The 11,531-nt window shown below is 39.2% G+C and overlaps 1 long non-coding RNA gene across 1 annotated transcript; it reads right to left on the minus strand.

Annotated features, from left to right (window-relative positions):
- Window positions 1-11,192, minus strand: LOC143882234 (uncharacterized). The gene is made up of 2 exons (XR_013252140.1): window positions 10,176-11,192; window positions 1-166 (listed from the first exon to the last, which is right to left on the minus strand). It is a non-coding gene; the product is annotated as an uncharacterized LOC143882234 (long non-coding RNA).
- Window positions 11,193-11,531: the final 339 nt, after the last annotated feature.

Raw genomic sequence — 11,531 nt, forward strand, 5'->3', positions numbered from 1 at the left:
TACCCAACCAGCTCAATATATATTACTATTCAAAAACATCTCCAAAGTCTACAAACAGCAACATTATTACAGAGTGAGAAGAGGTCCTCCTAGAAAATTAAACATTTATTCAGTAGCTGCACAAACATGGTGCTTAAGAAACTCCCAACAGCTTCTTTATTTTCTTCTGCAAAGACAAACAAAACCAGAGATAGATGTTTGGGTGACTGTTCAGAATCATACTAAAAAACTCTCGAAATGGTGCCACTCACAGCATGGGTAGCGATATAAGTGAGATACCTCTCGATTCAAGGACTAGCCCAGATTCGAGACGTACCTAAAACAAAGAAGAGTTGCTATCCAAGGAAGTAGGCACTGGATCCCATACTATGCTCTGTTGCAATGGATAACCAGAGATACAAAAGGTTTGTGCTTGATGACGAATGGAGAAGGTCCAAAGAGCACCCCCCTATTCGCCCAAGTGCAAGCACCTGGTCTCTTATGCCATTTATTATTAACCTGAAGAGTTTTAGGCGAAAATCATGTGAAATGGGAACAAATATCCCCGAGATAACGTCTACCTAAGCATGCATGTCCCGGGGATGGGAATAATAAGCACACATAAAATGAATGAAAGAAGTGTCACCTAAGTATAGCTAGGTTATGAGTGGCATGCCTAATTGGTGTCTAAGTTCTAGTGGACAAACACATGCATGTTACAGGTAAAGGTATAAAGTCTGCAGGAAAGTAAGAAAATACCACAAAACGCGCAGCACGACTTGACTCTACACACGACATAACATAACAAACCCTAAGACTCTAATGCGATACTTGACTCGGACCAAGATGGCCATCCATCCTGGCTGCTCTACGTATCCTGGCCTCGGGAAGAATCAGAGTCAACGTAGTTCGGCGGCCTATTCTAAACTAAGATGCCTAACCATCTAGGACCGCTATCCTAGACTCGATCAACTAGACTCGACTAGGTTTTAAAGCTTCTTGTGTGATTGCTTAAGTTCAAGTAAATTGTATTTTTTTTAGGACTCCCTATATGCCCTAACTAATGCAAGTGGGCCCTACACCTTATGTGTGACTAGGCTGTTTGTCCTAAGGAAAACCATGGGCTATCTAAGTGCGTGTGTTCTAGTCTAGCCATCGGATCGACTAAGTGTCCAACCGACCACGAGTCGAGGCCTCCTAACTCTAACACTCACACGACAAGATACAGCATATCAACACAATCAAGACAGACTCCTAACTCTAAGACTCCCCAAACGCCTAGGACAGACTCCTAACTCTATGAGAAGATCTTTTGAAAATGATTTGTAAGGTTATTTTGAAGAATTTTTGTATTCTTGGAAGGTTTTGAAGTTACAGAAGTTTTGGAAGTTGTGACTGAACTCAGGATGCCAGCTACAAGCCTGAACTGCCTACGTACCCCTCAGCTAGGGATCAAGCCATCCGTAGTTCGGAAGTTTTCTAAACTACGAAGCCTAGGAACACACAAAGGCTGATTCTGAAAGATGGAAGAACGAGATCCTAAACTCTATAAAGGGATAGGATAGACTCCTAAACTCTATAACGGTAGGACAGACTCTTAAACTCTATAGGGGGTAGGACAGACTCCTAAACTCTATAGGGGATAGGACAGACTTCTAAACTCTATAAGGGTAAGACAGACTCCTAAGCTCTTGTGGACCCCGATCCGAGAGAGATATGGGGGACGAGTCCCTATATCCTCAAAGATCTCCACATGAATGAGAGCTCTGCCAAGGAACTCTCGAAACGGGTGCCACTCTCATAGCATAGCACGAGTGACGATATAAAAAGAAAGAGATACGTCTTGATCCGGAGCCAAGGCTCGAAACCAAGGCGTACCTAAAATAAACTCAAAGTCGTCATCCATAGATAGGCCATGGAACCCCAAAATCAAATCCTCTATGTAATGGATAACCAGAAATATATATAGGCTCGTGCCTGATTATGAATGGAGAAGGTCCGAAGAGCACCCCCAATTCGTCTGAGTGCAAGCACTTGGTCTCTTATGCCATTTATTAATAACCTCGAAGAGTTTTGAGCAAAAATCATGTGAAATGGGAACAATCCTCAGGAGTCGTCTACCTAAGCATGTATTTCCTGAGAATAGAAATAATAAGCACACAAAAAATAAATGAAAGAGGTGTCACCTAAACATTACTAGGTTATGAATGACATACCTAACTGGTGTCTAAGTTCTGATGGACAAACACATGCATGCTACAGCTAAAGGTATAAAGTCTGAACATGAAAGTAAGAGAACATAACAAAATACACAACACTGACAACACAACAAATCCTAGGACTCTAAACGATTTATCCCGAGTCCTTGGATGGTCTTATGTTCATCCAAAGAAACCTACGTATCCCTGCCTCCACAAGAATCAGAGTCACGTAGTTCTTCGCACCTATTCTAAGCTACGATGCCTAAGACACGTAGACCTCTATCCTAGACTCGATCTAAAAGACCAGACTAATTATTAAAGCTTCTTGAGCGATTATTTAAATTCCAATGGATTGTGAATTTTTAGGACACCCTATATGCCCTAACTAAATGCAGGTTAGCCTTAAGCTAATGCCGGTGGTTCCTACAACCTATGTGTAACTAGGCTGTGTTTCCTAAGAAAAACAAAGGGCGGACTAACGCATCCTATTCTAGTCATCAGTCGGTGATGTGGATCGCCAACTGACCGGACGGAGGCGCTCCTATAACTCTAGGACAAACCCCTAACTCTAAAACAAGCACACAACAAATCAAAGACTAAATTCTAACTCTAAAACTCTCTATCTAGGACGAAGTCCTAACTCTAGAGGAAGATCTTTTTGAAAACAAGGTTTTAAAGTCGTTTGAATGATTTTTTTTTAAGATTTACAAAGTTTATTTACAAAGTTTGGCTGGACTTGGGATTAAGATCCCAAGCTGCACTATGTACCTCGTGAAAGAGGATCAAGCCAACGTAGTTCGGAAAGAGACTCTCCTACTACGCTTCCTAAAACTCAACACTTTAGATTTTTTTTAAGTTTTTGATGTTTTCAAAAGTTTTTAATGTTTTAAATTTCTAATGTTTTTGAGCTTTCAAATATTCCAATGTTTTTGGACCTTAAAATATTTTTACTCTTAAAGGGAACACGCAAGCACAACTACAAACTAGGGCAAAGCCCTAAATCAAAAGGGGAAACCCCGAACAAGCAACTAATGTCTCAACGAGACGATCCACAACAAGTAAACAAGTGTCCCAAGAACAGAGAAAACGATCCAAAATATCCCAAGCAGGTAAGCTCTAATAAGACTGAGTTAGTCTCTAATGAAAAAACTCCTAACTAATAACACTAGGGAGGGAGTATAAATGAGTTAGAGACTCTCTAATAACACTACTAAGTCAAAGACTCGCTCTAAAAGAGGAGGCCACTCTAACATGAGGCTAGGTAAGCCTCCTAAATGGAAAACTCTCTACATGAGACAAGGCTTGTCTCCAAATAGGGGTTTTATAAATGAGGCAAGACATGCCTCCTGTACACAAAGGTGGACTACAAGTATCCTTATCATTGCCCATGCAATGATGAAAAGATTAGGCAACTAATAGACCGAGTTGGTCTCTAACCTAAAAGGCTTGGATTGCCTCCTATGGACTGACTCACTAAGGAGACAAAGCTTGTCTCCAAAAGATTTCGACTTTTCGGCTGAGACATAGCTTGTCTCCCTAATGGCTGGCTCCAATTAGTGCTATCATTGCCCTTGTAATGAGGGAAAGACTCTATCTAAAGGTATCTGAAAGACTTGGAAAGCCTACCAAATAAAGAATAGAGCACTACTTGGACTGAGCAAGTCCCCTAAGGATGGGCTTGAGCTAGCGCCTTCATCCCCCTGACAAGAAATAATTTTTATTCTACTTCAAAACTGTTAATGAAAATATTTCACAAATAAATGCCAACAAACATGTAAACTTAAATAATTCATTTGGCCTCTCAAAAGACATATTCTACTATTTATTTGGACAACTACAATGCAAACAACACCAACTACTAATCTGAAATCATACAATGGAAATTTCTAGTTACAAGATAAACTTCCTAACTTGTGCAATATGATCAAAGTGTCTTAAAAAAATATTCAAAAGGTTTCAATATAGAGTCATGAACACATCATCAACCCTTCGTATATGAAGCTAACACTTATCATTAGATGAATCCTTTTATAACAGACATCTTACATTTCACATCCAGGTTAGGACTAAGCCTTCAATAAGGTCTTTTGGAATTTTATAATCATATTTGCATACTGTCAAATTAAAATATTATACCCTTATACATATGAAATTAAAATTTCTTTTACAAATAATGACATCTATGAAATTTTAAACAAAAGCCTTATAACATGTCTTATCTCCGAGCTAGGATGTTGAAGACTGACACATAATTTATGAAACACCGCGTGCATGCACAATAGAAAACAGTCATGTAAAATCTGGTTTCCTTCATCAAAGCATTTCATTTACAATTCTATAACGTATAAAACCTACAGATGCCAACATGGCTGGGTGAGGCCTAGAGTGTGCATCCATAAGTATCAAGATAGCAATTCAAACATAAACGTTTTGCATGCAAATACATACAAAGTCACAATTATACTATGGCCTAAAACAGCAGTAACCACTGAATTTTTAAGAATTAATTTAAAACGTAAAGGGAATAACGAGGTTTTGAAACACAATCATTTTAAAGAAACCATCCATAAAAAAGAAACGATAATTACAGAACCAAAGCCTCTCAAAACATTTACTATAGGCACAACATCTTAAGATATCTAATGATTCAACTCAAAACCATAAAAATATATTGATTCAACAGGAATGTTATAGCCAAGACACAGAACAGTAGACATGTTCTATATCTATCACTCCATGACAAACTATAAGCAATAAAAAAAATAAAGCTCACTGTGAACTATCTCTAAAATAGGTGAATTAAATGGATAGAACAAAATCCATTGAGGAGTGAGCCTGTGTGGCTGAATTTTCACATTTCAATTAATGCAACAATTAATTCTACCCATTTATTAGCAGGTATCAAGACTAAACTTGTTCAGAATTGGCGTGTATCATAAGACTGATCTCTAGATTGTGTGCCTCATGCATATCAAAAAAATGAACTCCAATTGCTGTACAGATATAACAAGGTGGGGCTATACATATTAAAGGGAAAAGGACTACCATTTACTTTTGCAATAAAACTTTTCATCAGAGCATGTGAAGAAGATCAGCAGTGTGAGCTTTTAAACCAATAGAAATCTTAGCTGAAAAATGAAATAACCTATAGGGCATCAACTATGTACTTTTAACCCAACCAAAATCACAACCGCCAAATATGTGACCATATACGACAGCAGCTATGAATTTTGACCAAAATAAAAGGTCATAACTACTAGAGTTACAGGGTCAGCAACTTCAAACCTTAATCTCAAACTCAAACCAACTTGCACCAATTTGAAGGAGTGCGGATAAAACTGAGATCAAATCAAGGCTAAATTGTGCATAAATATAGCATTACTTTGGGTCCTAAATATCAGGTAACCTTAACACATATACACTTAAGAATTTAAGATATTCATATCTAGCTTGAGACACAAAATAACCTCAACTATTATATGCATTTGACCCTAAGAGCTGCCAAAATTCCAACAGCTCCCATAAAAGAGAGCTCCTAAAATTCCAGACAGAAACATTGCACTTAAAATTTATGACAAAAAGCAAAACAATTGCGACCTGATCAGTTCATAAAATCAGCACTATGGCCAGTTTATATCCAAAATCCAATGATACTTAATGAGAGAACCTATTAGAAGATGCAACTACCAGGGCGTGATTGGACTGCATCATTAGCATATGAATTGAAATATACATCATCCCATCTTAACCCTCCAACCATCATGTGATTCAATCTAGGTTCTAACATCAAAGTTCGTTTTAAAACTAAAGAAAATAGACAGACACCATCATGGTTGTAATTATCAAAGTGAAAATATGGCTGCCATTATTAAGAAGTGTAAGGGCTGCCAATATCATAATGGTGAGGGCTACCATTATCATAAGGTGCAGGGGCTGCCCATTATCAAGAAGGTGACAGGGCTGCAATTAACAGGGTGATTAGAGGGCTGCAATGTAAATGGCAAAAAGATAATGGTCGGGTCTGAATAAAACTTATTGAGAGGGCAGCAACTATATGGACTTTTACCTCAACTAAAATCACAAATGTAAAAGGTATAACCTGCAAGATGTTAGATTCACACTACAGGGCAGCAGCTATACAGTTCTAAACAAATACAATTTATGACCCTAGAGTTCCTAAGCCTGCCAAAATCATAACTGTAGAGTGCCAAAATCTATTGGACAATAGCTATCTGCAAACAAAAATCTCAACTGTTAAGTGCATTCCCCTGCTGGACAGCAGCTATGCAATGCAAGGCAGCAATTATTTGCTCTTATCCCAACCCAAAATCACAAATCACGGAGCATATAACCTGTTGGGACAGCATTTACACACTGCAGGACATCAATCATATACCTTTTAACTCAGCCAATGATCAAAACTACAGAGCATACAACATGCAGGACAACAGCTACACACTGCAGGACAGCACATTCGCTTACTCAAAATGCACACAATCTCATATACAACTATACATACTCATACATATCTACATATACATTCACATATAAATACATAGGCATACATACTCTCATATACATTCACAAACACACAGCCATATGCACATACCCACACACATATAAACTCGCAAATTCACACACTCACACACAGACATATACACATGTACACTGTCACATTCATATAGACATACGTATACACACCTATAGGGCTGAAGAAAAATTAGCACATAATTTCATGACCTAATCAAGAACAAGGCTTATGGAAGAAAGAAACAACATGTGTTTATTGCCATTTTCAACAAGACCTTAGCATAACACAACCAGTTACACACAAAAAAAATGAATCATAACATAATCCAGATTCTAAAGCAGAAAACATGTGCAATCCAATTCACAAAAATCTGAGATCCAAAATATTCAGAAAACAAGTTAAAATAGAGGAAAAATTCGCGAATATCCATTAGAACAAATAATCAAGCTACTATTTTACCTCTTAAAGATGAAATTACCAAGGTATATCGCTGATGAAGATCAAAATTCTGAAATTAGTAACGCTTACTGAAGAGAAACCGATTAGAATCTGTTGACGCCTGATATCTGAAGAAGACTAGCTTGATCCTAGGGTCTTCACAGAGATTTGAGAAGAAACCTCAAAAACAAGAGTAATAGGTAGATCAGAGAAGGTAATCACAACTTCCGGCCAGAAATTAGCCGGAGATCTGACCGGAAAAGAGGAAAAAGAAAAGGTTAGGGATGGTCAGATCTAAGCCAAGGAAATTCAAGTCTGATGAAAACTTGTTCAAGGAAGTGATGAATGATTAGATCTAGGTTTTTAAAAGAAGAATCAAGGTGAGTGATCTTTTATGGCTAGGATTCGAGCTAGGGTTTAAAATGATACTTGATCTTCATCCATGATGATCCGATAAAGCTAAAGAGTTCGGAAGAATACTCACCGTTGACGGAAATTGGCCGGACTCCGGCCAAATCACCGGAGAAGAAGATGTTTTTCCTCTCTCTGATTCTCTCTCTCTGGAGTTTTAGACGAGAATGAATACTGCCCTATATTTTTTTCATTTCATTGGCTTTATAGCTTAAAAGAGGAGACCGATATTAGCACTCCCCAACTGATGAGCGCAGAAAATGTGATGAGCGCGCGAATAAGATGCGTTCTATTTGGATAAATTTGCCCTCCTTCTCACCTGGACAGTCCCCTCTGCAGATAATTCACCCTCCTAATCCTTACACTAAACAATACTACTAAGCCTGTTCGCTAAGCAAACGCCCACGGATTCGAACGAAACCTCAGAGGAACCTAACCGGGATCCTAATTTGCCCTATGGACGAATTTATGACCTCAAGACCACTAGTCTAATAGAGTTTCTGACCAAACAATATTATTAGGGTTCGGACAAAATGGGGTGTCTACAGCTCTATAGGGGTAGGACAGACTCCTAAGCTCTATAGGGGTAGGACAAACTCCTAAACTCTATAAGGGGTAGGACAGACTCCTAAACTCTATAGGGGATAGGACAGACTTCTAAACTCTATAAGGGTAGGACAGACTCCTAAGCTCTATAGGGGTAGGACAGACTCCTAAGCTCTATAGGGGTAAGACAGACTCCTAAATTCTATGAAAGACCCCAAGAAAGGAAGAAATCCCTTAACTTGCGAAAACCCTAAGGCAGGAAGGGAAGGGTTGGCTCAAGAAGCATTCTGTCGTAGCCTCCGCCTCAGGGGACAAATTTTGGAATAGAACCCCTAGCCTTAGAAAACATTCTAAAGATAAGAGTTAATTCCAACAATTAGGCACGGAGTTTTTATCTAGACTAGGAAGCTAAAGAAAAGAGAAATAACGAGAGCAAGGTGAGGATTAATTCATTTCTTCCCAAACACTGAAATCAAGACTCAAACTTTTTGGTGTGCACTATCATTAAAGAAATGCTCTAACAGCTCGGCTCACATATGAAAGATAAGATCTCTTTTATTTTGTAAATGTCCAAATAAACTGAACTCACATCAACCACCAAAGAGATAACTTCTCAAATCACACATCTGGGCACATAAAAGGAAACATCTCAACTGTTTGAAACTATCCAAAGTCATTTGACTTACATGTGCTAAGGTGATACCGGTTAAACTATACATTCAAGTATGTATAGTGGGAAGCTTCAACTGACTTGTGATTACCCTCGATTTCACTAAAATATTCTTACCACGCATCATATTACAGCTACAACAAATTTCCTGATGCGGTTATCATAGTCCCCAAGATGTTTCGCTAAGTCAAACCACGAAAAGAAAATAAGCCATCTTCTCCTTATGAGATAACCATCACTTGGTGCCAACTGCGACGAGAACTTTCTTTAAAAGGACGACGGAGTGATGAGAAAAGAGTAGAACAGTAGAATGATATCCCTACTAGAACTTAAAAATACTGCCAACAGTTCCCAACGACTTAAGGAGAGATACTATCATCATGACCACATTTTACAAATTCAATTTATTTTAAGTACCATGGCCGGCAGTCATAACCCTCATGATTCTCAGGCAAAACTGAGACAATGATACTTAGTACTCGAAGGGATGATTTGTGCAATTACGAAGCAAGGCCATACTAATACACATCATGATCATATTAAAGAATTTGAAATGACTTTGCAGTGTATATGACTGAACACAGCCTAGGCTTTAATTGGAAAGATAATTATGAAAACTATATTGCACAGAAATTAGAATTAGCCTGTAATGCAGAACATTGACAGGTTAACTTGCAAACACAACACACTCAACTATAGATCAAATACAAACTGTAAATAGTCCAGAGATTACATCCTCCCGAAGTAATCAGAAATAGCATGCTACAAGTGTCCTTTCTCACACACTTTGAGGAACATTTTTATGGCATGCTCAACTGGGATAATCAGTTTGATGCGAAACAATTCAGGAAACAAGACTTACGCAGCCAAGGTATAACATGGTTCATTCAAAACTAATGTCATTAACACAAGTAACTCATGTTAGAAATAATGCCCTATCTTTGAAGATAAACAAATCAAATCCAATAGCATATCTCAGACAAAAGAAAACAATGTAAATAATCGTGCAAATTTCAGCCACACATAAGTATATCATCTCAACATTTCAAGATATTAGCGCAATGAAAGAGAACTTAAACGAAGCTCATGCTCTATCAACAACTGATCGAACAACCATAGGCTAGATCTGTATTACATTCTTCCAGATATTATTCGAAATTAGACAATGAAATAAATTCCTGAGACAGATTTCCAACGAAGATAATTCCAACAAGAAGCATTCATGGCTTTAATGGCCTCCAGAAAGAAAGGATTATAACATGTAAATCAAAGTAAAACTACGGAAATCCAAAGATCTTCATGAGAATCAAAGGGGAAATGAATCCATAACACAACTGAAATTTCATCTTCTAAAATCATGGCATATGATGAAAGAGACAAAGAACAAGTTAGAGATTACCAAATATCCGTGCCTCTAAGCCTTCTTCTTTGAAAACACCAACAACTTCTCTCCAATTGCTCAAATCTGAGTAACAGAGACTCGGATCTTAGGCTTATAAGGCAAGAAAAAGCTGGATCTAGGGTTTTCGAATTAGACAGAAAATGGTTTAATGAGGGTTTGTAATGGAGTTCTTGGTCGGAGTAGGGTCAGAGTGGGCTGGAGGATGAGTGAATAAAATGGGTTTTGATAGAGGGTTCTGTAGGAACGAAAATGGAGGTGGAGATTGTCGCCGGGCTCGGGTCAAGTTGAATGGAGATGATGATGCTGTGAACAATGGAGGAAATGGGTAGATCTAGTAGAAGGTGAGGAAAACAGGGGTAGTGATGGTGGTAATGAGGAAAAATGAAATGGGTTTGGGCAGAGATTATGGCTGAGGTGGTCGGAGCTGGTGGGAGGTTGGAGGAATGGCTGGCAAAATGAGAAGGGTTTGGGGTAGAAATGATGGTGGTACAGAACCAAACCCAATCGGTGGTGATTGTGTGAATATGGGGTATGGTGGCTGGCCGGAGTGGAATGGGCTTGCCGGATTCCGGCCGGTGTTGGGGCTCCTGTAGTGGTTGAGATCGGTTTGAAGAAAGAGATGGAATCAAGGGCAAAAGTGATGAGAATAGGAGGAGTTGCAAATGGAGGCCATGGTGGTCTTGGATGAGACGAGGCCGAGATGGAGGAGATGGTGGAATGGGTACCGGATTCCGGCACAACTAGCCGGAGAAGAAGGAATGGGTTGCGGGTCGGATTCGGTGGGGAAGATGGTGAGGGTTTTGGTTTAGGTCTAAGAGGGTGACCGGATTCCGGCAGGATTGCCGGAATCCATGGAGTTTGGGTTAGAATTTGTGATGGAGGTAGAGGTGGAGAAAAATGAAGGGTGGAGAAGGAGGTGGAGGTGATGGGAGGTGATGAGAGTGGGCGAGAAATGGGGTTGGGGAAGACAAGCAGAGGCCATGCCGAGCCTCCCCCCCTCTCTCTCTCTCTCTCTCTCTCTCTCTCTCTGCTATTTTTCTTCAAAATGAGAGAGACCTTTGCTGCCCTCCTTCGATGGGTTTTGTAGAGATGAGATGATATATCCACCCCTCTTCATTTCCCAGGGACAACCACCTCCTATGCATTTATCACTACTCTTTTATACTAGCAGGGGGTGGCTCGGGAAAGAAAAGGGAGAAATAAAAAGAAAGATTCCTCTCACCCTACACAATCCTAGCCTTCTGATTTGATCTAATGGCTATCAAGGGTTGCTTGCAACAAAAGTAATACCGGAATTACCAGAATTACCCTTGTAACAAATGGCAAATCCCCTTTCTTTGAGTATTGTCTTTT

Source organism: Tasmannia lanceolata, unplaced genomic scaffold (assembly GCF_043159265.1).
Source record: "Tasmannia lanceolata isolate RefF3 unplaced genomic scaffold, GAP_Taslan_0.1 ptg000007l, whole genome shotgun sequence".
NCBI classification, from domain to species: domain Eukaryota; kingdom Viridiplantae; phylum Streptophyta; class Magnoliopsida; order Canellales; family Winteraceae; genus Tasmannia; species Tasmannia lanceolata.